Genomic DNA, 26215 nt, shown 5'->3' on the forward strand with positions numbered 1-26215 from the left:
CCTTCGCGCGCCCAATCCTGCTTACCCGCCAAGGAGAACCCGTGGGGAGTGGGTTTCGTGCATCGGAGACCCCCAGCAAAGCAGCAGGGCCCAGGATGCCAGGGGCAGCCCCGCCCCGCTTTGCCCTCTGGAGAGCGGAGGCCCGGGTGCGAAAACGGCTTGCGTTGCTTTCTTAAGCCGAGGCGCGTTGGGGCAGTTGTTGGCTGCCGGAGGAGACTTTCCCTTTGCACAATGCAGCTGCCAGAAGCTCGTTTTGGGCCGTCGGTGCGACGGGGCCTCGACACTGAGCGGCCGAGGTGGCTCAGGGGGCTTGGCTGGGGCGTGGGCGTAGAAGGACTTCACACGCCCAATCCTGCTTCCCCGACAAGGATAACCCGTGGCGAGTGGGTTTCGGGCATCGGAGACCCCCAGCAAAGCAGCAGGGCCCAGGGAGCCAGGGGCAGCCCCGCCCCGCTTTGCCCTCTGGAGAGCGGAGGGCCAGGGCGAAAACGGCTTGCATTGCTTTCCTAAGCCGAGGCGCGTTGGGGCTGTTGTTGGCCGCCCGAGGAGACTTTCCCTTTGCACAATGCAGCTGCCAGAAGCTCGTTTTGGGCCGTCGGTGCGACGGGGCCTCGGCGCTGAGCGTCCGAGCTGGCTCAGGGGGTATGGCTGTGGCGTGGGCCTAGAAGGCCTACGCGCCCCCAATTCTGCTTCCCCGCCAAGGAGAACCCGTCGGGAGTGGGTTTCGGGCACCGGAGACCCCCAGCAAAGCAGCAGGGCCCATGGAGCCCGGGGCAGCCCCGCCCCGCTTTGCCCTCAGGAGAGCGGAGGGCCGGGGGCGAAAACGGCTTGCGTTGCTTTCCTGAGCCGAGGCGCGTTGGGGCTGTTGTTGGCTGCCCGAGGAGACTTTCCCTTTGCACAATGCAGCTGCCAGAAGCTCGTTTTGGGCCGTCGGTGCGACGGGGACTCGGCGCGGAGCGGCCAAGCTGGCTCAGGGGGCATGGCTGCGTCCTGGGCGCAGAAGGCCTTCGCGCGCCCAATCCTGCTTCCCCGCCAAGGAGAACCCGTGGGGAGTGGGTTTCGGGCACCGGAGACCCCCAGCAAAGCAGCAGGGCCCAGGGAGCCAGGGGCAGGCCCGCCCCGCTTTGCCCTCTGGATAGCGGAGGGCCGGGGGCGAAAACGGCTTGCGTTGCTTTCCTGAGCTGAAGCGCGTTGGCGCTGTTGTTGGCTGCCCGAGGAGACTTTCCCTTTGCACAATGCAGCTGCCAGAAGCTCGTTTTGGGCCGTCGGTGCGACGGGGCCTCGTCACTGAGCGGCCGAGTTGGCTCAGGGGGCATGGCTGGGGCGAGGGCGTAGAAGGCCTTCGCACGCCCAATCCTGCTTCCCCACCAAGGAGAACCCGTAGGGAGTGGGTTTCCTGCACCTGAGACCCCCAGCACAGCAGCAGGGCCCAGGGAGCCAGGGGCAGCCCCGCCCCGCTTTGCCCTCTGGAGAGCGGAGGGCCAGGGCGAAAACGGCTTGCGTTGCTTTCCTGAGCCGAGGCGCGTTGGGGCTGTTGTTGGCTGCCCGAGGAGATTTTCCCTTTGCACAATGCAGCTGCCAGAAGCTCGTTTTGGGCCGTCGGTGCGATGGGGCCTCGGCGCTGAGCGGCCGAGCTGGCTCATGGGGCATTGCTGCGGCCTGGGCGCAGAAGGCCTTCCCGCGCCCAATCCTGCTTCCCCGCCAAGGAGAACCCGTGGGGAGTGGGTTTCGGGCATCGGAGACCCCCAGCAAAGCAGCAGGGCCCAGGATGCCAGGGGCAGCCCCGCCCCGCTTTGCCCTCTGGAGAGCGGAGGCCCGGGTGCGAAAACGGCTTGCGTTGCTTTCTTAAGCCGAGGCGCGTTGGGGCTGTTGTTGGCTGCCCGAGGAGACTTTCCCTTTGCACAATGCAGCTGCCAGAAGCTCGTTTTGGGCCGTCGGTGCCACGGGGCCTCGGCGCTGTGCGTCCGAGCTGACTCAGTGGGTATGGCTGGGGCGTGGGCCTAGAAGGTTTACGCGCCCCCTATTCTGCTTCCCCGCCAAGGAGAACCCGTCGGGAGTGGGTTTCGGGTACCGGAGACCCCCAGCAAAGCAGCAGGGCCCAGGGAGCCAGGGGCAGCCCCGCCCCGCTTTGCCCTCTGGAGAGCGGAGGGCCGGGGGCGAAAACGGCTTGTGTTGCTTTCATGAGCCTAGGCGCATTGGGGCTGTTGTTGGCTGCCCGAGGAGACTTTCCCTTTGCACAATGCAGCCGCCAGAAGCTCGTTTTGGGCCTTCGGTGCGACGGGGCCTCGGCGCTGAGCGGCCTAGGTGGCTCAGGGGGCATGGATGCGGCCTGGGCGCAAAAGGCCTTCGCACGCCCAATCCTGCTTCCCCGCCAAGGAGAACCCGTGCGGAGTGGGTTTCGGGCACCGGAGACCCCCAGCAAATCAGCAGGGCCCAGGGAGCCAGGGGCAGCACCGCCCCGCTTTGCCCTCTGGAGAGCGGAGGGCTGTGGGCGAAAACGGCTTGCGTTGCTTTCCTGAGCTGAGGCGCGTTGGGGCTGTTGTTGGCTGCCCGAGGAGACTTTCCCTTTGCACAATGCAGCTGCCAGAAGCTCATTTTGGGCCGTCGGTGCGACGGGGCCTCGGCGCTGAGCGGCCGAGCTGGCTCAGGGGCCATGGCTGCGGCCTGGGCGCAGAAGGCCTTCGCGCGCCCAATCCTGCTTCCCCGCCAAGGAGAACCCGTGGGGAGTGGGTTTCGGGCACCGGAGACCCCCAGCAAAGCAGCAGGGCCCAGGGAGCCAGGGGCAGCCCCGCCCCACTTTGCCCTCTGGAGAGCGGAGGGCCGGAGGCGAAAACGGCTTGCGGTGCTTTCCTAAGCCGAGGCGCGTTGGGGCTGTTGTTGGCCGCCCGAGGAGACTTTCCCTTTGCACAATGCAGCTGCCAGAAGCTCGTTTTGGGCCGTCGGTGGGACGGGGCCTCGACACTGAGCGGCCGAGGTGGCTCAGGGGGCTTGGCTGAGGCGTGGGCGTAGAAGGACTTCACACGCCCAATCCTGCTTCCCCGACAAGGATAACCCGTGGCGAGTGGGTTTCGGGCATCGGAGACCCCCAGCAAAGCAGCAGGGCCCAGGGAGCCAGGGGCAGCCCCGCCCCACTTTGCCCTCTGGAGAGCCGAGGGCCAGGGCGAAAACGGCTTGCATTGCTTTCCTAAGCCGAGGCGCGTTGGGGCTGTTGTTGGCCGCCCGAGGAGACTTTCCCTTTGCACAATGCAGCTGCCAGAAGCTCGTTTTGGGCCGTCGGTGCGACGGGGCCTCGGCGCTAAGCGTCCGAGCTGGCTCAGGGGGTATTGCTGGGGCGTGGGCCCAGAAGGCCTACGCGCCCCCAATTCTGCCTCCCCGTCAAGGAGAACCCGTGGGGAGTGGGTTTCGGGCACCTGAGACCCCCAGCAAAGCAGCAGGGTCCAGGGAGCCTGGGGCAGCCCCGTCCCGCTTTGCCCTCTGGAGAGCGGAGGGCCGGGGGCGAAAACGGCTTGCGTTGCTTTCCTGAGCCGAGGCGCATTGGGGCTGTTGTTGGCTGCCCGAGGAGACTTTCCCTTTGCACAATGCAGCTGCCAGAAGCTCGTTTTGGGCCGTCGGTGCGACGGGGCCTCGGCGCTGAGCGGCCGAGCTGGCTCATGGGGCATGGCTGCGGACTGGGCGCAGAAGGCCTTCGCGCGCCCAATCCTGCTTCCCCGCCAAGGAGAACCCGTGCGGAGTGGGTTTCGGGCATGGGAGACCCCCAGAAAAGCAGCAGGGCCCAGGATGCCAGGGGCAGCCCCGCCCCGCTTTGCCCTCTGGAGAGCGGAGGCCCGGGTGCGAAAACGGCTTGCGTTGCTTTCTTAAGCCGAGGCGCGTTGGGGCTGTTGTTGGCTGCCTGAGGAGACTTTCCCTTTGCACAATGCAGCTGCCAGAAGCTCGTTTTGGGCCGTCGGTGCGACGGGGACTCGGCGCGGAGCGGCCAAGCTGGCTCAGGGGGCATGGCTGCGTCCTGGGCGCAGAAGGCCTTCGCGCGCCCAATCCTGCTTCCCCGCCAAGGAGAACCCGTGGGGAGTGGGTTTCGGGCACCGGAGACCCCCAGCAAAGCAGCAGGGCCCAGGGAGCCAGGGGCAGGCCCGCCCCGCTTTGCCCTCTGGAGAGCGGAGGGCCGGGGGCGAAAACGGCTTGCGTTGCTTTCCTGAGCTGAAGCGCGTTGGCGCTGTTGTTGGCTGCCCGAGGAGACTTTCCCTTTGCACAATGCAGCTGCCAGAAGCTCGTTTTGGGCCGTCGGTGCGACGGGGCCTCGTCACTGAGCTGCCGAGTTGGCTCAGGGGGCATGGCTGGGGCGAGGGCGTAGAAGGCCTTCGCACGCCCAATCCTGCTTCCCCACCAAGGAGAACCCGTAGGGAGTGGGTTTCCTGCACCTGAGACCCCCAGCAAAGCAGCAGGGCCCAGGGAGCCAGGGGCAGCCCCGCCCCGCTTTGCCCTCTGGAGAGCGGAGGGCCAGGGCGAAAACGGCTTGCGTTGCTTTCCTGAGCCGAGGCGCGTTGGGGCTGTTGTCGGCTGCCCGAGGAGATTTTCCCTTTGCACAATGCAGCTGCCAGAAGCTCGTTTTGGGCCGTCGGTGCGATGGGGCCTCGGCGCTGAGCGGCCGAGCTGGCTCATGGGGCATTGCTGCGGCCTGGGCGCAGAAGGCCTTCCCGCGCCCAATCCTGCTTCCCCGCCAAGGAGAACCCGTGGGGAGTGGGTTTCGGGCATCGGAGACCCCCAGCAAAGCAGCAGGGCCCAGGATGCCAGGGGCAGCCCCGCCCCGCTTTGCCCTCTGGAGAGCGGAGGCCCGGGTGCGAAAACGGCTTGCGTTGCTTTCTTAAGCCGAGGCGCGTTGGGGCTGTTGTTGGCTGCCCGAGGAGACTTTCCCTTTGCACAATGCAGCTGCCAGAAGCTCGTTTTGGGCCGTCGGTGCCACGGGGCCTCGGCGCTGTGCGTCCGAGCTGACTCAGTGGGTATGGCTGGGGCGTGGGCCTAGAAGGTTTACGCGCCCCCTATTCTGCTTCCCCGCCAAGGAGAACCCGTCGGGAGTGGGTTTCGGGTACCGGAGACCCCCAGCAAAGCAGCAGGGCCCAGGGAGCCAGGGGCAGCCCCGCCCCGCTTTGCCCTCTGGAGAGCGGAGGGCCGGGGGCGAAAACGGCTTGTGTTGCTTTCATGAGCCTAGGCGCATTGGGGCTGTTGTTGGCTGCCCGAGGAGACTTTCCCTTTGCACAATGCAGCCGCCAGAAGCTCGTTTTGGGCCTTCGGTGCGACGGGGCCTCGGCGCTGAGCGGCCTAGGTGGCTCAGGGGGCATGGATGCGGCCTGGGCGCAAAAGGCCTTCGCACGCCCAATCCTGCTTCCCCGCCAAGGAGAACCCGTGCGGAGTGGGTTTCGGGCACCGGAGACCCCCAGCAAATCAGCAGGGCCCAGGAAGCCAGGGGCAGCACCGCCCCGCTTTGCCCTCTGGAGAGCGGAGGGCTGTGGGCGAAAACGGCTTGCGTTGCTTTCCTGAGCTGAGGCGCGTTGGGGCTGTTGTTGGCTGCCCGAGGAGACTTTCCCTTTGCACAATGCAGCTGCCAGAAGCTCATTTTGGGCCGTCGGTGCGACGGGGCCTCGGCGCTGAGCGGCCGAGCTGGCTCAGGGGCCATGGCTGCGGCCTGGGCGCAGAAGGCCTTCGCGCGCCCAATCCTGCTTCCCCGCCAAGGAGAACCCGTGGGGAGTGGGTTTCGGGCACCGGAGACCCCCAGCAAAGCAGCAGGGCCCAGGGAGCCAGGGGCAGCCCCGCCCCACTTTGCCCTCTGGAGAGCGGAGGGCCGGAGGCGAAAACGGCTTGCGGTGCTTTCCTAAGCCGAGGCGCGTTGGGGCTGTTGTTGGCCGCCCGAGGAGACTTTCCCTTTGCACAATGCAGCTGCCAGAAGCTCGTTTTGGGCCGTCGGTGGGACGGGGCCTCGACACTGAGCGGCCGAGGTGGCTCAGGGGGCTTGGCTGAGGCGTGGGCGTAGAAGGACTTCACACGCCCAATCCTGCTTCCCCGACAAGGATAACCCGTGGCGAGTGGGTTTCGGGCATCGGAGACCCCCAGCAAAGCAGCAGGGCCCAGGGAGCCAGGGGCAGCCCCGCCCCACTTTGCCCTCTGGAGAGCCGAGGGCCAGGGCGAAAACGGCTTGCATTGCTTTCCTAAGCCGAGGCGCGTTGGGGCTGTTGTTTGCCGCCCGAGGAGACTTTCCCTTTGCACAATGCAGCTGCCAGAAGCTCGTTTTGGGCCGTCGGTGCGACGGGGCCTCGGCGCTAAGCGTCCGAGCTGGCTCAGGGGGTATTGCTGGGGCGTGGGCCCAGAAGGCCTACGCGCCCCCAATTCTGCCTCCCCGTCAAGGAGAACCCGTGGGGAGTGGGTTTCGGGCACCTGAGACCCCCAGCAAAGCAGCAGGGTCCAGGGAGCCTGGGGCAGCCCCGTCCCGCTTTGCCCTCTGGAGAGCGGAGGGCCGGGGACGAAAACGGCTTGCGTTGCTTTCCTGAGCCGAGGCGCATTGGGGCTGTTGTTGGCTGCCCGAGGAGACTTTCCCTTTGCACAATGCAGCTGCCAGAAGCTCGTTTTGGGCCGTCGGTGCGACGGGGCCTCGGCGCTGAGCGGCCGAGCTGGCTCATGGGGCATGGCTGCGGACTGGGCGCAGAAGGCCTTCGCGCGCCCAATCCTGCTTCCCCGCCAAGGAGAACCCGTGCGGAGTGGGTTTCGGGCATGGGAGACCCCCAGAAAAGCAGCAGGGCCCAGGATGCCAGGGGCAGCCCCGCCCCGCTTTGCCCTCTGGAGAGCGGAGGCCCGGGTGCGAAAACGGCTTGCGTTGCTTTCTTAAGCCGAGGCGCGTTGGGGCTGTTGTTGGCTGCCTGAGGAGACTTTCCCTTTGCACAATGCAGCTGCCAGAAGCTCGTTTTGGGCCGTCGGTGCGACGGGGCCTCGGCGCTGAGCGTCCGAGCTGGCTCAGTGGGTATGGCTGGGGCGTGGGCCTAGAAGGCCTACGCGCCCCCAATTCTGCTTCCCCGCCAAGGAGAACCCGTGGGGAGTGGGTTTCGGGCACCGGAGACCCCCAGCAAAGCAGCAGGGCCCAGGAAGCCAGGGGCAGCCCCGCCCCGCTTTGCCCTCTGGAGAGCGGAGGGCCGGGGGCGAAAACGGCTTGCGTTGCTTTCCTGAGCCGAGGCGCGTTGGGGCTGTTGTTGGCTGCCCGAGGAGATTTTCCCTTTGCACAATGCAGCTGCCAGAAGCTCGTTTTGGGCCGTCGGTGCGACGGGGCCTCGGCGCTGAGCGGCCGAGCTGGCTCAGGGGGCATGGCTGCGTCCTGGGCGCAGAAGGCCTTCGCGCGCCCAATCCTGCTTACCCGCCAAGGAGAACCCGTGGGGAGTGGGTTTCGTGCATCGGAGACCCCCAGCAAAGCAGCAGGGCCCAGGATGCCAGGGGCAGCCCCGCCCCGCTTTGCCCTCTGGAGAGCGGAGGCCCGGGTGCGCAAACGGCTTGCGTTGCTTTCTTAAGCCGAGGCGCGTTGGGGCAGTTGTTGGCTGCCGGAGGAGACTTTCCCTTTGCACAATGCAGCTGCCAGAAGCTCGTTTTGGGCCGTCGGTGCGACGGGGCCTCGTCACTGAGCGGCCGAGGTGGCTCAGGGGGCTTGGCTGGGGCGTGGGCGTAGAAGGACTTCACACGCCCAATCCTGCTTCCCCAACAAGGATAACCCGTGGCGAGTGGGTTTCGGGCATCGGAGACCCCCAGCAAAGCAGCAGGGCCCAGGGAGCCAGGGGCAGCCCCGCCCCGCTTTGCCCTCTGGAGAGCGGAGGGCCAGGGCGAAAACGGCTTGCATTGCTTTCCTAAGCCGAGGCGCGTTGGGGCTGTTGTTGGCCGCCCGAGGAGACTTTCCCTTTGCACAATGCAGCTGTCAGAAGCTCGTTTTGGGCCGTCGGTGCGACGGGGCCTCGGCGCTAAGCGTCTGAGCTGGCTCAGGGGGTATTGCTGGGGCGTGGGCCCAGAAGGCCTACGCGCCCCCAATTCTGCCTCCCCGTCAAGGAGAACCCGTGGGGAGTTGGTTTCGGGCACCTGAGACCCCCAGCAAAGCAGCAGGGCCCAGGGAGCCAGGGGCAGCCCCGCCCCGCTTTGCCCTCTGGAGAGCGGAGGGCCGGGGTGAAAACGGCTTGCGTTGCTTTCCTGAGCCGAGGCGCGTTGGGGCTGTTGTTGGCTGCCTGAGGAGACTTTCCCTTTGCACAATGCAGCTGCCAGAAGCTCGTTTTGGGCCGTCGGTGCGACGGGGACTCGGCGCTGAGCGGCCGAGCTGGCTCATGGGGCATGGCTGCGGCCTGGGCGCAGAAGGCCTTCGCGCGGCCAATCCTGCTTCCCCGCCAAGGAGAACCCGTGCGGAGTGGGTTTCGGGCATAGGAGACCCCCAGCAAAGCAGCAGGGCCCAGGAAGCCAGGGGCAGCCCCGCCCCGCTTTGCCCTCTGGAGAGCGGAGGCCCGGGTGCGAAAACGGCTTGCGTTGCTTTCCTGAGCCGAGGCGCGTTGGGGCTGTTGTTGGCTGCCTGAGGAGACTTTCCCTTTGCACAATGCAGCTGCCAGAAGCTCGTTTTGGGCCGTCGGTGCGACGGGGCCTCGGCGCTGAGCGTCCGAGCTGGCTCAGGGGGTATGGCTGTGGCGTGGGCCTAGAAGGCCTACGCGCCCCCAATTCTGCTTCCCCGCCAAGGAGAACCCGTCGGGAGTGGGTTTCGGGCACCGGAGACCCCCAGCAAAGCAGCAGGGCCCATGGAGCCCGGGGCAGCCCCGCCCCGCTTTGCCCTCAGGAGAGCGGAGGGCCGGGGGCCAAAACGGCTTGCGTTGCTTTCCTGAGCCGAGGCGCGTTGGGGCTGTTGTTGGCTGCCCGAGGAGTCTTTCCCTTTGCACAATGCAGCTGCCAGAAGCTCGTTTTGGGCCGTCGGTGCGACGGGGACTCGGCGCGGAGCGGCCAAGCTGGCTCAGGGGGCATGGCTGCGTCCTGGGCGCAGAAGGCCTTCGCGCGCCCAATCCTGCTTCCCCGCCAAGGAGAACCCGTGGGGAGTGGGTTTCGGGCACCGGAGACCCCCAGCAAAGCAGCAGGTCCCAGGGAGCCAGGGGCAGGCCCGCCCCGCTTTGCCCTCTGGAGAGCGGAGGGCCGGGGTCGAAAACGGCTTGCGTTGCTTTCCTGAGCTGAAGCGCGTTGGCGCTGTTGTTGGCTGCCCGAGGAGACTTTCCCTTTGCACAATGCAGCTGCCAGAAGCTCGTTTTGGGCCGTCGGTGCGATGGGGCCTCGGCGCTGAGCGGCCGAGCTGGCTCAGGGGGCATGGCTGGGGCGTGGGCGTAGTAGGATTTCGCGCGCCCAATCATGCTTCCCCGCCAAGGAGAACCCGTGGGGAGTGGGTTTCGGGCATCGGAGACCCCCAGCAAAGCTGCAGGGCCCAGGGAGCCAGGGGCAGCCCCGCCCCGCTTTGCCCTCTGGAGAGCGGAGGGCGGGGGGCGAAAACGGCTTGCGTTGCTTTCCTGAGCTGAGGCGCGTTGGGGCTGTTGTTGGCTGCCCGAGGAGACTTTCCCTTTGCACAATGCAGCTGCCAGAAGCTCGTTTTGGGCCGTCGGTGCGATGGGGCCTCGGTGCTGAGCGGCCGAGCTGGCTCATAGGGCATTGCTGCGGACTGGGCACAGAAGGCCTTCCCGCGCCCAATCCTGCTTCCCCACCAAGGAGAACCCGTAGGGAGTGGGTTTCCTGCACCTGAGACCCCCAGCAAAGCAGCAGGGCCCAGGGAGCCAGGGGCAGCCCCGCCCCGCTTTGCCCTCTGGAGAGCGGAGGGCCAGGGCGAAAACGGCTTGCGTTGCTTTCCTGAGCCGAGGCGCGTTGGGGCTGTTGTTGGCTGCCCGAGGAGATTTTCCCTTTGCACAATGCAGCTGCCAGAAGCTCGTTTTGGGCCGTCGGTGCGATGGGGCCTCGGCGCTGAGCGGCCGAGCTGGCTCATGGGGCATTGCTGCGGCCTGGGCGCAGAAGGACTTCGCGGGCCCAATCCTGCTTCCCCACCAAGGAGAACCCGTGGGGAGTGGGTTTCGGGCATCGGAGACCCCCAGCAAAGCAGCAGGGCCCAGGATGCCAGGGGCAGCCCCGCCCCGCTTTGCCCTCTGGAGAGCGGAGGCCCGGGTGCGAAAACGGCTTGCGTTGCTTTCTTAAGCCGAGGCGCGTTGGGGCTGTTGTTGGCTGCCCGAGGAGACTTTCCCTTTGCACAATGCAGCTGCCAGAAGCTCGTTTTGGGCCGTCGGTGCCACGGGGCCTCGGCGCTGTGCGTCCGAGCTGACTCAGGGGGTATGGCTGGGGCGTGGGCCTAGAAGGTTTACGCGCCCCCTATTCTGCTTCCCCGCCAAGGAGAACCCGTCGGGAGTGGGTTTCGGGTACCGGAGACCCCCAGCAAAGCAGCAGGGCCCAGGGAGCCAGGGGCAGCCCCGCCCCGCTTTGCCCTCTGGAGAGCGGAGGGCCGGGGGCGAAAACGGCTTGTGTTGCTTTCATGAGCCTAGGCGCATTGGGGCTGTGGTTGGCTGCCCGAGGAGACTTTCCCTTTGCACAATGCAGCCGCCAGAAGCTCGTTTTGGGCCTTCGGTGCGACGGGGCCTCGGCGCTGAGCGGCCTAGGTGGCTCAGGGGGCATGGATGCGGCCTGGGCGCAAAAGGCCTTCGCACGCCCAATCCTGCTTCCCCGCCAAGGAGAACCCGTGCGGAGTGGGTTTCGGGCACCGGAGACCCCCAGCAAATCAGCAGGGCCCAGGGAGCCAGGGGCAGCACCGCCCCGCTTTGCCCTCTGGAGAGCGGAGGGCTGGGGGCGAAAACGGCTTGCGTTGCTTTCCTGAGCTGAGGCGCGTTGGGGCTGTTGTTGGCTGCCCGAGGAGACTTTCCCTTTGCACAATGCAGCTGCCAGAAGCTCATTTTGTGCCGTCGGTGCGACGGGGCCTCGGCGCTGAGCGGCCGAGCTGGCTCAGGGGCCATGGCTGCGGCCTGGGCGCAGAAGGCCTTCGCGCGCCCAATCCTGCTTCCCCGCCAAGGAGAACCCGTGGGGAGTGGGTTTCGGGCACCGGAGACCCCCAGCAAAGCAGCAGGGCCCAGGGAGCCAGGGGCAGCCCCGCCCCACTTTGCCCTCTGGAGAGCGGAGGGCCGGAGGCGAAAACGGCTTGCGGTGCTTTCGTAAGCCGAGGCGCGTTGGGGCTGTTGTTGGCCGCCCGAGGAGACTTTCCCTTTGCACAATGCAGCTGCCAGAAGCTCGTTTTGGGCCGTCGGTGGGACGGGGCCTCGACACTGAGCGGCCGAGGTGGCTCAGGGGGCTTGGCTGAGGCGTCGGCGTAGAAGGACTTCACACGCCCAATCCTGCTTCCCCGACAAGGATAACCCGTGGCGAGTGGGTTTCGGGCATCGGAGACCCCCAGCAAAGCAGCAGGGCCCAGGGAGCCAGGGGCAGCCCCGCCCCACTTTGCCCTCTGGAGAGCCGAGGGCCAGGGCGAAAACGGCTTGCATTGCTTTCCTAAGCCGAGGCGCGTTGGGGCTGTTGTTGGCCGCCCGAGGAGACTTTCCCTTTGCACAATGCAGCTGCCAGAAGCTCGTTTTGGGCCGTCGGTGCGACGGGGCCTCGGCGCTAAGCGTCCGAGCTGGCTCAGGGGGTATTGCTGGGGCGTGGGCCCAGAAGGCCTACGCGCCCCCAATTCTGCCTCCCCGTCAAGGAGAACCCGTGGGGAGTGGGTTTCGGGCACCTGAGACCCCCAGCAAAGCAGCAGGGTCCAGGGAGCCTGGGGCAGCCCCGTCCCGCTTTGCCCTCTGGAGAGCGGAGGGCCGGGGGCGAAAACGGCTTGCGTTGCTTTCCTGAGCCGAGGCGCGTTGGGGCTGTTGTCGGCTGCCCGAGGAGATTTTCCCTTTGCACAATGCAGCTGCCAGAAGCTCGTTTTGGGCCGTCGGTGCGACGGGGCCTCGGCGCTGAGCGGCCGAGCTGGCTCATGGGGCATTGCTGCGGCCTGGGCGCAGAAGGCCTTCCCGCGCCCAATCCTGCTTCCCCGCCAAGGAGAACCCGTGGGGAGTGGGTTTCGGGCATCGGAGACCCCCAGCAAAGCAGCAGGGCCCAGGATGCCAGGGGCAGCCCCGCCCCGCTTTGCCCTCTGGAGAGCGGAGGCCCGGGTGCGAAAACGGCTTGCGTTGCTTTCTTAAGCCGAGGCGCGTTGGGGCTGTTGTTGGCTGCCCGAGGAGACTTTCCCTTTGCACAATGCAGCTGCCAGAAGCTCGTTTTGGGCCGTCGGTGCCACGGGGCCTCGGCGCTGTGCGTCCGAGCTGACTCAGTGGGTATGGCTGGGGCGTGGGCCTAGAAGGTTTACGCGCCCCCTATTCTGCTTCCCCGCCAAGGAGAACCCGTCGGGAGTGGGTTTCGGGTACCGGAGACCCCCAGCAAAGCAGCAGGGCCCAGGGAGCCAGGGGCAGCCCCGCCCCGCTTTGCCCTCTGGAGAGCGGAGGGCCGGGGGCGAAAACGGCTTGTGTTGCTTTCATGAGCCTAGGCGCATTGGGGCTGTTGTTGGCTGCCCGAGGAGACTTTCCCTTTGCACAATGCAGCCGCCAGAAGCTCGTTTTGGGCCTTCGGTGCGACGGGGCCTCGGCGCTGAGCGGCCTAGGTGGCTCAGGGGGCATGGATGCGGCCTGGGCGCAAAAGGCCTTCGCACGCCCAATCCTGCTTCCCCGCCAAGGAGAACCCGTGCGGAGTGGGTTTCGGGCACCGGAGACCCCCAGCAAATCAGCAGGGCCCAGGGAGCCAGGGGCAGCACCGCCCCGCTTTGCCCTCTGGAGAGCGGAGGGCTGTGGGCGAAAACGGCTTGCGTTGCTTTCCTGAGCTGAGGCGCGTTGGGGCTGTTGTTGGCTGCCCGAGGAGACTTTCCCTTTGCACAATGCAGCTGCCAGAAGCTCATTTTGGGCCGTCGGTGCGACGGGGCCTCGGCGCTGAGCGGCCGAGCTGGCTCAGGGGCCATGGCTGCGGCCTGGGCGCAGAAGGCCTTCGCGCGCCCAATCCTGCTTCCCCGCCAAGGAGAACCCGTGGGGAGTGGGTTTCGGGCACCGGAGACCCCCAGCAAAGCAGCAGGGCCCAGGGAGCCAGGGGCAGCCCCGCCCCACTTTGCCCTCTGGAGAGCGGAGGGCCGGAGGCGAAAACGGCTTGCGGTGCTTTCCTAAGCCGAGGCGCGTTGGGGCTGTTGTTGGCCGCCCGAGGAGACTTTCCCTTTGCACAATGCAGCTGCCAGAAGCTCGTTTTGGGCCGTCGGTGGGACGGGGCCTCGACACTGAGCGGCCGAGGTGGCTCAGGGGGCTTGGCTGAGGCGTGGGCGTAGAAGGACTTCACACGCCCAATCCTGCTTCCCCGACAAGGATAACCCGTGGCGAGTGGGTTTCGGGCATCGGAGACCCCCAGCAAAGCAGCAGGGCCCAGGGAGCCAGGGGCAGCCCCGCCCCACTTTGCCCTCTGGAGAGCCGAGGGCCAGGGCGAAAACGGCTTGCATTGCTTTCCTAAGCCGAGGCGCGTTGGGGCTGTTGTTTGCCGCCCGAGGAGACTTTCCCTTTGCACAATGCAGCTGCCAGAAGCTCGTTTTGGGCCGTCGGTGCGACGGGGCCTCGGCGCTAAGCGTCCGAGCTGGCTCAGGGGGTATTGCTGGGGCGTGGGCCCAGAAGGCCTACGCGCCCCCAATTCTGCCTCCCCGTCAAGGAGAACCCGTGGGGAGTGGGTTTCGGGCACCTGAGACCCCCAGCAAAGCAGCAGGGTCCAGGGAGCCTGGGGCAGCCCCGTCCCGCTTTGCCCTCTGGAGAGCGGAGGGCCGGGGACGAAAACGGCTTGCGTTGCTTTCCTGAGCCGAGGCGCATTGGGGCTGTTGTTGGCTGCCCGAGGAGACTTTCCCTTTGCACAATGCAGCTGCCAGAAGCTCGTTTTGGGCCGTCGGTGCGACGGGGCCTCGGCGCTGAGCGGCCGAGCTGGCTCATGGGGCATGGCTGCGGACTGGGCGCAGAAGGCCTTCGCGCGCCCAATCCTGCTTCCCCGCCAAGGAGAACCCGTGCGGAGTGGGTTTCGGGCATGGGAGACCCCCAGAAAAGCAGCAGGGCCCAGGATGCCAGGGGCAGCCCCGCCCCGCTTTGCCCTCTGGAGAGCGGAGGCCCGGGTGCGAAAACGGCTTGCGTTGCTTTCTTAAGCCGAGGCGCGTTGGGGCTGTTGTTGGCTGCCTGAGGAGACTTTCCCTTTGCACAATGCAGCTGCCAGAAGCTCGTTTTGGGCCGTCGGTGCGACGGGGCCTCGGCGCTGAGCGTCCGAGCTGGCTCAGTGGGTATGGCTGGGGCGTGGGCCTAGAAGGCCTACGCGCCCCCAATTCTGCTTCCCCGCCAAGGAGAACCCGTCGGGAGTGGGTTTCGGGCACCGGAGACCCCCAGCAAAGCAGCAGGGCCCAGGAAGCCAGGGGCAGCCCCGCCCCGCTTTGCCCTCTGGAGAGCGGAGGGCCGGGGGCGAAAACGGCTTGCGTTGCTTTCCTGAGCCGAGGCGCGTTGGGGCTGTTGTTGGCTGCCCGAGGAGATTTTCCCTTTGCACAATGCAGCTGCCAGAAGCTCGTTTTGGGCCGTCGGTGCGACGGGGCCTCGGCGCTGAGCGGCCGAGCTGGCTCAGGGGGCATGGCTGCGTCCTGGGCGCAGAAGGCCTTCGCGCGCCCAATCCTGCTTACCCGCCAAGGAGAACCCGTGGGGAGTGGGTTTCGTGCATCGGAGACCCCCAGCAAAGCAGCAGGGCCCAGGATGCCAGGGGCAGCCCCGCCCCGCTTTGCCCTCTGGAGAGCGGAGGCCCGGGTGCGCAAACGGCTTGCGTTGCTTTCTTAAGCCGAGGCGCGTTGGGGCAGTTGTTGGCTGCCGGAGGAGACTTTCCCTTTGCACAATGCAGCTGCCAGAAGCTCGTTTTGGGCCGTCGGTGCGACGGGGCCTCGTCACTGAGCGGCCGAGGTGGCTCAGGGGGCTTGGCTGGGGCGTGGGCGTAGAAGGACTTCACACGCCCAATCCTGCTTCCCCAACAAGGATAACCCGTGGCGAGTGGGTTTCGGGCATCGGAGACCCCCAGCAAAGCAGCAGGGCCCAGGGAGCCAGGGGCAGCCCCGCCCCGCTTTGCCCTCTGGAGAGCGGAGGGCCAGGGCGAAAACGGCTTGCATTGCTTTCCTAAGCCGAGGCGCGTTGGGGCTGTTGTTGGCCGCCCGAGGAGACTTTCCCTTTGCACAATGCAGCTGTCAGAAGCTCGTTTTGGGCCGTCGGTGCGACGGGGCCTCGGCGCTAAGCGTCTGAGCTGGCTCAGGGGGTATTGCTGGGGCGTGGGCCCAGAAGGCCTACGCGCCCCCAATTCTGCCTCCCCGTCAAGGAGAACCCGTGGGGAGTTGGTTTCGGGCACCTGAGACCCCCAGCAAAGCAGCAGGGCCCAGGGAGCCAGGGGCAGCCCCGCCCCGCTTTGCCCTCTGGAGAGCGGAGGGCCGGGGTGAAAACGGCTTGCGTTGCTTTCCTGAGCCGAGGCGCATTGGGGCTGTTGTTGGCTGCCTGAGGAGACTTTCCCTTTGCACAATGCAGCTGCCAGAAGCTCGTTTTGGGCCGTCGGTGCGACGGGGACTCGGCGCTGAGCGGCCGAGCTGGCTCATGGGGCATGGCTGCGGCCTGGGCGCAGAAGGCCTTCGCGCGGCCAATCCTGCTTCCCCGCCAAGGAGAACCCGTGCGGAGTGGGTTTCGGGCATAGGAGACCCCCAGCAAAGCAGCAGGGCCCAGGAAGCCAGGGGCAGCCCCGCCCCGCTTTGCCCTCTGGAGAGCGGAGGCCCGGGTGCGAAAACGGCTTGCGTTGCTTTCATGAGCCGAGGCGCGTTGGGGCTGTTGTTGGCTGCCTGAGGAGACTTTCCCTTTGCACAATGCAGCTGCCAGAAGCTCGTTTTGGGCCGTCGGTGCGACGGGGCCTCGGCGCTGAGCGTCCGAGCTGGCTCAGGGGGTATGGCTGTGGCGTGGGCCTAGAAGGCCTACGCGCCCCCAATTCTGCTTCCCCGCCAAGGAGAACCCGTCGGGAGTGGGTTTCGGGCACCGGAGACCCCCAGCAAAGCAGCAGGGCCCATGGAGCCCGGGGCAGCCCCGCCCCGCTTTGCCCTCAGGAGAGCGGAGGGCCGGGGGCGAAAACGGCTTGCGTTGCTTTCCTGAGCCGAGGCGCGTTGGGGCTGTTGTTGGCTGCCCGAGGAGTCTTTCCCTTTGCACAATGCAGCTGCCAGAAGCTCGTTTTGGGCCGTCGGTGCGACGGGGACTCGGCGCGGAGCGGCCAAGCTGGCTCAGGGGGCATGGCTGCGTCCTGGGCGCAGAAGGCCTTCGCGCGCCCAATCCTGCTTCCCCGCCAAGGAGAACCCGTGGGGAGTGGGTTTCGGGCACCGGAGACCCCCAGCAAAGCAGCAGGTCCCAGGGAGCCAGGGGCAGGCCCGCCCCGCTTTGCCCTCTGGAGAGCGGAGGGCCGGGGTCGAAAACGGCTTGCGTTGCTTTCCTGAGCTGAAGCGCGTTGGCGCTGTTGTTGGCTGCCCGAGGAGACTTTCCCTTTGCACAATGCAGCTGCCAGAAGCTCGTTTTGGGCCGTCGGTGCGATGGGGCCTCGGCGCTGAGCGGCCGAGCTGGCTCAGGGGGCATGGCTGGGGCGTGGGCGTAGTAGGATTTCGCGCGCCCAATCATGCTTCCCCGCCAAGGAGAACCCGTGGGGAGTGGGTTTCGGGCATCGGAGACCCCCAGCAAAGCTGCAGGGCCCAGGGAGCCAGGGGCAGCCCCGCCCCGCTTTGCCCTCTGGAGAGCGGAGGGCGGGGGGCGAAAACGGCTTGCGTTGCTTTCCTGAGCTGAGGCGCGTTGGGGCTGTTGTTGGCTGCCCGAGGAGACTTTCCCTTTGCACAATGCAGCTGCCAGAAGCTCGTTTTGGGCCGTCGGTGCGATGGGGCCTCGGTGCTGAGCGGCCGAGCTGGCTCATAGGGCATTGCTGCGGACTGGGCACAGAAGGCCTTCCCGCGCCCAATCCTGCTTCCCCACCAAGGAGAACCCGTAGGGAGTGGGTTTCCTGCACCTGAGACCCCCAGCAAAGCAGCAGGGCCCAGGGAGCCAGGGGCAGCCCCGCCCCGCTTTGCCCTCTGGAGAGCGGAGGGCCAGGGCGAAAACGGCTTGCGTTGCTTTCCTGAGCCGAGGCGCGTTGGGGCTGTTGTTGGCTGCCCGAGGAGATTTTCCCTTTGCACAATGCAGCTGCCAGAAGCTCGTTTTGGGCCGTCGGTGCGATGGGGCCTCGGCGCTGAGCGGCCGAGCTGGCTCATGGGGCATTGCTGCGGCCTGGGCGCAGAAGGCCTTCCCGCGCCCAATCCTGCTTCCCCGCCAAGGAGAACCCGTGGGGAGTGGGTTTCGGGCATCGGAGACCCCCAGCAAAGCAGCAGGGCCCAGGATGCCAGGGGCAGCCCCGCCCCGCTTTGCCCTCTGGAGAGCGGAGGCCCGGGTGCGAAAACGGCTTGCGTTGCTTTCTTAAGCCGAGGCGCGTTGGGGCTGTTGTTGGCTGCCCGAGGAGACTTTCCCTTTGCACAATGCAGCTGCCAGAAGCTCGTTTTGGGCCGTCGGTGCCACGGGGCCTCGGCGCTGTGCGTCCGAGCTGACTCAGGGGGTATGGCTGGGGCGTGGGCCTAGAAGGTTTACGCGCCCCCTATTCTGCTTCCCCGCCAAGGAGAACCCGTCGGGAGTGGGTTTCGGGTACCGGAGACCCCCAGCAAAGCAGCAGGGCCCAGGGAGCCAGGGGCAGCCCCGCCCCGCTTTGCCCTCTGGAGAGCGGAGGGCCGGGGGCGAAAACGGCTTGTGTTGCTTTCATGAGCCTAGGCGCATTGGGGCTGTGGTTGGCTGCCCGAGGAGACTTTCCCTTTGCACAATGCAGCCGCCAGAAGCTCGTTTTGGGCCTTCGGTGCGACGGGGCCTCGGCGCTGAGCGGCCTAGGTGGCTCAGGGGGCATGGATGCGGCCTGGGCGCAAAAGGCCTTCGCACGCCCAATCCTGCTTCCCCGCCAAGGAGAACCCGTGCGGAGTGGGTTTCGGGCACCGGAGACCCCCAGCAAATCAGCAGGGCCCAGGGAGCCAGGGGCAGCACCGCCCCGCTTTGCCCTCTGGAGAGCGGAGGGCTGGGGGCGAAAACGGCTTGCGTTGCTTTCCTGAGCTGAGGCGCGTTGGGGCTGTTGTTGGCTGCCCGAGGAGACTTTCCCTTTGCACAATGCAGCTGCCAGAAGCTCATTTTGTGCCGTCGGTGCGACGGGGCCTCGGCGCTGAGCGGCCGAGCTGGCTCAGGGGCCATGGCTGCGGCCTGGGCGCAGAAGGCCTTCGCGCGCCCAATCCTGCTTCCCCGCCAAGGAGAACCCGTGGGGAGTGGGTTTCGGGCACCGGAGACCCCCAGCAAAGCAGCAGGGCCCAGGGAGCCAGGGGCAGCCCCGCCCCACTTTGCCCTCTGGAGAGCGGAGGGCCGGAGGCGAAAACGGCTTGCGGTGCTTTCGTAAGCCGAGGCGCGTTGGGGCTGTTGTTGGCCGCCCGAGGAGACTTTCCCTTTGCACAATGCAGCTGCCAGAAGCTCGTTTTGGGCCGTCGGTGGGACGGGGCCTCGACACTGAGCGGCCGAGGTGGCTCAGGGGGCTTGGCTGAGGCGTCGGCGTAGAAGGACTTCACACGCCCAATCCTGCTTCCCCGACAAGGATAACCCGTGGCGAGTGGGTTTCGGGCATCGGAGACCCCCAGCAAAGCAGCAGGGCCCAGGGAGCCAGGGGCAGCCCCGCCCCACTTTGCCCTCTGGAGAGCCGAGGGCCAGGGCGAAAACGGCTTGCATTGCTTTCCTAAGCCGAGGCGCGTTGGGGCTGTTGTTGGCCGCCCGAGGAGACTTTCCCTTTGCACAATGCAGCTGCCAGAAGCTCGTTTTGGGCCGTCGGTGCGACGGGGCCTCGGCGCTAAGCGTCCGAGCTGGCTCAGGGGGTATTGCTGGGGCGTGGGCCCAGAAGGCCTACGCGCCCCCAATTCTGCCTCCCCGTCAAGGAGAACCCGTGGGGAGTGGGTTTCGGGCACCTGAGACCCCCAGCAAAGCAGCAGGGTCCAGGGAGCCTGGGGCAGCCCCGTCCCGCTTTGCCCTCTGGAGAGCGGAGGGCCGGGGGCGAAAACGGCTTGCGTTGCTTTCCTGAGCCGAGGCGCGTTGGGGCTGTTGTCGGCTGCCCGAGGAGATTTTCCCTTTGCACAATGCAGCTGCCAGAAGCTCGTTTTGGGCCGTCGGTGCGATGGGGCCTCGGCGCTGAGCGGCCGAGCTGGCTCATGGGGCATTGCTGCGGCCTGGGCGCAGAAGGCCTTCCCGCGCCCAATCCTGCTTCCCCGCCAAGGAGAACCCGTGGGGAGTGGGTTTCGGGCATCGGAGACCCCCAGCAAAGCAGCAGGGCCCAGGATGCCAGGGGCAGCCCCGCCCCGCTTTGCCCTCTGGAGAGCGGAGGCCCGGGTGCGAAAACGGCTTGCGTTGCTTTCTTAAGCCGAGGCGCGTTGGGGCTGTTGTTGGCTGCCCGAGGAGACTTTCCCTTTGCACAATGCAGCTGCCAGAAGCTCGTTTTGGGCCGTCGGTGCCACGGGGCCTCGGCGCTGTGCGTCCGAGCTGACTCAGTGGGTATGGCTGGGGCGTGGGCCTAGAAGGTTTACGCGCCCCCTATTCTGCTTCCCCGCCAAGGAGAACCCGTCGGGAGTGGGTTTCGGGTACCGGAGACCCCCAGCAAAGCAGCAGGGCCCAGGGAGCCAGGGGCAGCCCCGCCCCGCTTTGCCCTCTGGAGAGCGGAGGGCCGGGGGCGAAAACGGCTTGTGTTGCTTTCATGAGCCTAGGCGCATTGGGGCTGTTGTTGGCTGCCCGAGGAGACTTTCCCTTTGCACAATGCAGCCGCCAGAAGCTCGTTTTGGGCCTTCGGTGCGACGGGGCCTCGGCGCTGAGCGGCCTAGGTGGCTCAGGGGGCATGGATGCGGCCTGGGCGCAAAAGGCCTTCGCACGCCCAATCCTGCTTCCCCGCCAAGGAGAACCCGTGCGGAGTGGGTTTCGGGCACCGGAGACCCCCAGCAAATCAGCAGGGCCCAGGGAGCCAGGGGCAGCACCGCCCCGCTTTGCCCTCTGGAGAGCGGAGGGCTGTGGGCGAAAACGGCTTGCGTTGCTTTCCTGAGCTGAGGCGCGTTGGGGCTGTTGTTGGCTGCCCGAGGAGACTTTCCCTTTGCACAATGCAGCTGCCAGAAGCTCATTTTGTGCCGTCGGTGCGACGGGGCCTCGGCGCTGAGCGGCCGAGCTGGCTCAGGGGCCATGGCTGCGGCCTGGGCGCAGAAGGCCTTCGCGCGCCCAATCCTGCTTCCCCGCCAAGGAGAACCCGTGGGGAGTGGGTTTCGGGCACCGGAGACCCCCAGCAAAGCAGCAGGGCCCAGGGAGCCAGGGGCAGCCCCGCCCCACTTTGCCCTCTGGAGAGCGGAGGGCCGGAGGCGAAAACGGCTTGCGGTGCTTTCCTAAGCCGAGGCGCGTTGGGGCTGTTGTTGGCCGCCCGAGGAGACTTTCCCTTTGCACAATGCAGCTGCCAGAAGCTCGTTTTGGGCCGTCGGTGGGACGGGGCCTCGACACTGAGCGGCCGAGGTGGCTCAGGGGGCTTGGCTGAGGCGTGGGCGTAGAAGGACTTCACACGCCCAATCCTGCTTCCCCGACAAGGATAACCCGTGGCGAGTGGGTTTCGGGCATCGGAGACCCCCAGCAAAGCAGCAGGGCCCAGGGAGCCAGGGGCAGCCCCGCCCCACTTTGCCCTCTGGAGAGCCGAGGGCCAGGGCGAAAACGGCTTGCATTGCTTTCCTAAGCCGAGGCGCGTTGGGGCTGTTGTTTGCCGCCCGAGGAGACTTTCCCTTTGCACAATGCAGCTGCCAGAAGCTCGTTTTGGGCCGTCGGTGCGACGGGGCCTCGGCGCTAAGCGTCCGAGCTGGCTCAGGGGGTATTGCTGGGGCGTGGGCCCAGAAGGCCTACGCGCCCCCAATTCTGCCTCCCCGTCAAGGAGAACCCGTGGGGAGTGGGTTTCGGGCACCTGAGACCCCCAGCAAAGCAGCAGGGTCCAGGGAGCCTGGGGCAGCCCCGTCCCGCTTTGCCCTCTGGAGAGCGGAGGGCCGGGGGCGAAAACGGCTTGCGTTGCTTTCCTGAGCCGAGGCGCGTTGGGGCTGTTGTCGGCTGCCCGAGGAGATTTTCCCTTTGCACAATGCAGCTGCCAGAAGCTCGTTTTGGGCCGTCGGTGCGATGGGGCCTCGGCGCTGAGCGGCCGAGCTGGCTCATGGGGCATTGCTGCGGCCTGGGCGCAGAAGGCCTTCCCGCGCCCAATCCTGCTTCCCCGCCAAGGAGAACCCGTGGGGAGTGGGTTTCGGGCATCGGAGACCCCCAGCAAAGCAGCAGGGCCCAGGATGCCAGGGGCAGCCCCGCCCCGCTTTGCCCTCTGGAGAGCGGAGGCCCGGGTGCGAAAACGGCTTGCGTTGCTTTCTTAAGCCGAGGCGCGTTGGGGCTGTTGTTGGCTGCCCGAGGAGACTTTCCCTTTGCACAATGCAGCTGCCAGAAGCTCGTTTTGGGCCGTCGGTGCCACGGGGCCTCGGCGCTGTGCGTCCGAGCTGACTCAGTGGGTATGGCTGGGGCGTGGGCCTAGAAGGTTTACGCGCCCCCTATTCTGCTTCCCCGCCAAGGAGAACCCGTCGGGAGTGGGTTTCGGGTACCGGAGACCCCCAGCAAAGCAGCAGGGCCCAGGGAGCCAGGGGCAGCCCCGCCCCGCTTTGCCCTCTGGAGAGCGGAGGGCCGGGGGCGAAAACGGCTTGTGTTGCTTTCATGAGCCTAGGCGCATTGGGGCTGTTGTTGGCTGCCCGAGGAGACTTTCCCTTTGCACAATGCAGCCGCCAGAAGCTCGTTTTGGGCCTTCGGTGCGACGGGGCCTCGGCGCTGAGCGGCCTAGGTGGCTCAGGGGGCATGGATGCGGCCTGGGCGCAAAAGGCCTTCGCACGCCCAATCCTGCTTCCCCGCCAAGGAGAACCCGTGCGGAGTGGGTTTCGGGCACCGGAGACCCCCAGCAAATCAGCAGGGCCCAGGGAGCCAGGGGCAGCACCGCCCCGCTTTGCCCTCTGGAGAGCGGAGGGCTGTGGGCGAAAACGGCTTGCGTTGCTTTCCTGAGCTGAGGCGCGTTGGGGCTGTTGTTGGCTGCCCGAGGAGACTTTCCCTTTGCACAATGCAGCTGCCAGAAGCTCATTTTGTGCCGTCGGTGCGACGGGGCCTCGGCGCTGAGCGGCCGAGCTGGCTCAGGGGCCATGGCTGCGGCCTGGGCGCAGAAGGCCTTCGCGCGCCCAATCCTGCTTCCCCGCCAAGGAGAACCCGTGGGGAGTGGGTTTCGGGCACCGGAGACCCCCAGCAAAGCAGCAGGGCCCAGGGAGCCAGGGGCAGCCCCGCCCCACTTTGCCCTCTGGAGAGCGGAGGGCCGGAGGCGAAAACGGCTTGCGGTGCTTTCCTAAGCCGAGGCGCGTTGGGGCTGTTGTTGGCCGCCCGAGGAGACTTTCCCTTTGCACAATGCAGCTGCCAGAAGCTCGTTTTGGGCCGTCGGTGGGACGGGGCCTCGACACTGAGCGGCCGAGGTGGCTCAGGGGGCTTGGCTGAGGCGTGGGCGTAGAAGGACTTCACACGCCCAATCCTGCTTCCCCGACAAGGATAACCCGTGGCGAGTGGGTTTCGGGCATCGGAGACCCCCAGCAAAGCAGCAGGGCCCAGGGAGCCAGGGGCAGCCCCGCCCCACTTTGCCCTCTGGAGAGCCGAGGGCCAGGGCGAAAACGGCTTGCATTGCTTTCCTAAGCCGAGGCGCGTTGGGGCTGTTGTTTGCCGCCCGAGGAGACTTTCCCTTTGCACAATGCAGCTGCCAGAAGCTCGTTTTGGGCCGTCGGTGCGACGGGGCCTCGGCGCTAAGCGTCCGAGCTGGCTCAGGGGGTATTGCTGGGGCGTGGGCCCAGAAGGCCTACGCGCCCCCAATTCTGCCTCCCCGTCAAGGAGAACCCGTGGGGAGTGGGTTTCGGGCACCTGAGACCCCCAGCAAAGCAGCAGGGTCCAGGGAGCCTGGGGCAGCCCCGTCCCGCTTTGCCCTCTGGAGAGCGGAGGGCCGGGGACGAAAACGGCTTGCGTTGATTTCCTGAGCCGAGGCGCATTGGGGCTGTTGTTGGCTGCCCGAGGAGACTTTCCCTTTGCACAATGCAGCTGCCAGAAGCTCGTTTTGGGCCGTCGGTGCGACGGGGCCTCGGCGCTGAGCGGCCGAGCTGGCTCATGGGGCATGGCTGCGGACTGGGCGCAGAAGGCCTTCGCGCGCCCAATCCTGCTTCCCCGCCAAGGAGAACCCGTGCGGAGTGGGTTTCGGGCACCGGAGACCCCCAGCAAAGCTGCAGGGCCCAGGATGCCAGGGGCAGCCCCGCCCCGCTTTGCCCTCTGGAGAGCGGAGGCCCGGGTGCGAAAACGGCTTGCGTTGCTTTCTTAAGCCGAGGCGCGTTGGGGCTGTTGTTGGCTGCCGGAGGAGACTTTCCCTTTGCACAATGCAGCTGCCAGAAGCTCGTTTTGGGCCGTCGGTGCGACGGGGCCTCGGCGCTAAGCGTCCGAGCTGGCTCAGGGGGTATGGCTGGGGCGTGGGCCTAGAAGGTCTACGCGCCCCCAATTCTGCTTCCCCGCCAAGGAGAACCCGTCGGGAGTGGGTTTCGGGTACCGGAGACCCCCAGCAAAGCAGCAGGGCCCAGGGAGCCAGGGGCAGCCCCGCCCCGCTTTGCCCTCTGGAGAGCGGAGGGCCGGGGGCGAAAACGGCTTGTGTTGCTTTCATGAGCCTAGGCGCATTGGGGCTGTTGTTGGCTGCCCGAGGAGACTTTCCCTTTGCACAATGCAGCCGCCAGAAGCTCATTTTGGGCCTTTGGTGCGACGGGGCCTCGGCGCTGAGCAGCCGAGGTGGCTCAGGGGGCATGGATGCGGCCTGGGCACAAAAGGCCTTCGCACGCCCAATCCTGCTTCCCCTCCAAGGAGAACACGTGGGGAGTGAGTTTCGGGCACCGGAGACCCCCAGCAAATCAGCAGGGCCCAGGGAGCCAGGGGCAGCCCCGCCCCGCTTTGCCCTCTGGAGAGCGGAGTGCTGGGGCGAAAACGGCTTGCGTTGCTTTCCTGAGCTGAGGCGCGTTGGGGCTGTTGTTGGCTGCCCGAGGAGACTTTCCCTTTGCACAATGCAGCTGCCAGAAGCTCATTTTGGGCCGTCGGTGCGACGGGGCCTCGGCGCTGAGCGGCCGAGCTGGCTCAAGGGCCATGGCTGCGGCCTGGGGGCAGAAGGGCTTCGCGCGCCCAATCCAGCTTCCCCGCCAAGGAGTACCCGTGGGGAGTGGGTTTCGGGCACCGGAGACCCCCAGCAAAGCAGCAGGGTCCAGGGAGCCAGGGGCAGCCCCACCCCGCTTTGCCCTCTGGAGAGCGGAGTGCTGCGGGCGAAAACGGCTTGCGTTGCTTTCCTGAGCCTAGGCGCGTTGGGGCTGTTGTTGGCTGCCCGAGGAGACTTTCCCTTTGCACAATGCAGCTGCCAGAAGCTCGTTTTGGGCCGTCGGTGCGACGGGGCCTCGTCACTGAGCGGCCGAGTTGGCTCAGGGGGCATGGCTGGGACGTGGGCGTAGAAGGCCTTCGCACGCCCAATCCTGCTTCCCCACCAAGGAGAACCCATGGGGAGTGGGTTTCGTGCACCAGAGACCCCCAGCAAAGCAGCAGGGCCCAGGGAGCCAGGGGCAGCCCCGCCCCGCTTTGCCCTCTGGAGAGCGGAGGGCCAGGGCGAAAACGGCTTGCGTTGCTTTCCTGAGCCGAGGCGCGTTGGGGCTGTTGTTGGCTGCCCGAGGAGATTTTCCCTTTGCACAATGCAGCTGCCAGAAGCTCGTTTTGGGCCGTCGGTGCGATGGGGCCTCGGCGCTGAGCGGCCGAGCTGGCTCATGGGGCATTGCTGCGGCCTGGGCGCAGAAGGCCTTCCCGCGCCCAATCCTGCTTCCCCGCCAAGGAGAACCCGTGGGGAGTGGGTTTCGGGCATCGGAGACCCCCAGCAAAGCAGCAGGGCCCAGGATGCCAGGGGCAGCCCCGCCCCGCTTTGCCCTCTGGAGAGCGGAGGGCCAGGGCGAAAACGGCTTGCGTTGCTTTCCTGAGCCAAGGCGCGTTGGGGCTGTTGTTGGCTGCACGAGGAGATTTTCCCTTTGCACAATGCAGCTGCCAGAAGCTCGTTTTGGGCCGTCGGTGCGATGGGGCCTCGGCGCTGAGCGGCCGAGCTGGCTCATGGGGCATTGCTGCGGCCTGGGCGCAGAAGGCCTTCCCGCGCCCAATCCTGCTTCCCCGCCAAGGAGAACCCGTGGGGAGTGGGTTTCGGGCATCGGAGACCCCCAGCAAAGCAGCAGGGCCCAGGATGCCAGGGGCAGCCCCGCCCCGCTTTGCCCTCTGGAGAGCGGAGGCCCGGGTGCGAAAACGGCTTGCGTTGCTTTCTTAAGCCGAGGCGCGTTGGGGCTGTTGTTGGCTGCCCGAGGAGACTTTCCCTTTGCACAATGCAGCTGCCAGAAGCTCGTTTTGGGCCGTCGGTGCGACGGGGCCTCGGCGCTGTGCGTCCGAGCTGACTCAGGGGGTATGGCTGGGGCGTGGGCCTAGAAGGTTTACGCGCCCCCTATTCTGCTTCCCCGCCAAGGAGAACCCGTCGGGAGTGGGTTTCGGGTACCGGAGACCCCCAGCAAAGCAGCAGGGCCCAGGGAGCCAGGGGCAGCCCCGCCCCGCTTTGCCCTCTGGAGAGCGGAGGGCCGGGGGCGAAAACGGCTTGTGTTGCTTTCATGAGCCTAGGCGCATTGGGGCTGTGGTTGGCTGCCCGAGGAGACTTTCCCTTTGCACAATGCAGCCGCCAGAAGCTCGTTTTGGGCCTTCGGTGCGACGGGGCCTCGGCGCTGAGCGGCCTAGGTGGCTCAGGGGGCATGGATGCGGCCTAGGCGCAAAAGGCCTTCGCACGCCCAATCCTGCTTCCCCGCCAAGGAGAACCCGTGCGGAGTGGGTTTCGGGCACCGGAGACCCCCAGCAAATCAGCAGGGCCCAGGGAGCCAGGG

Source organism: Sus scrofa, chromosome 4, assembly GCF_054392235.1.
Source record: "Sus scrofa isolate SSC_HxYL_T2T_F1_AM1 chromosome 4, Sscrofa_HxYL_maternal_Yorkshire_Landrace_v2.0, whole genome shotgun sequence".
Classification (NCBI taxonomy): Eukaryota; Metazoa; Chordata; class Mammalia; order Artiodactyla; family Suidae; genus Sus; species Sus scrofa.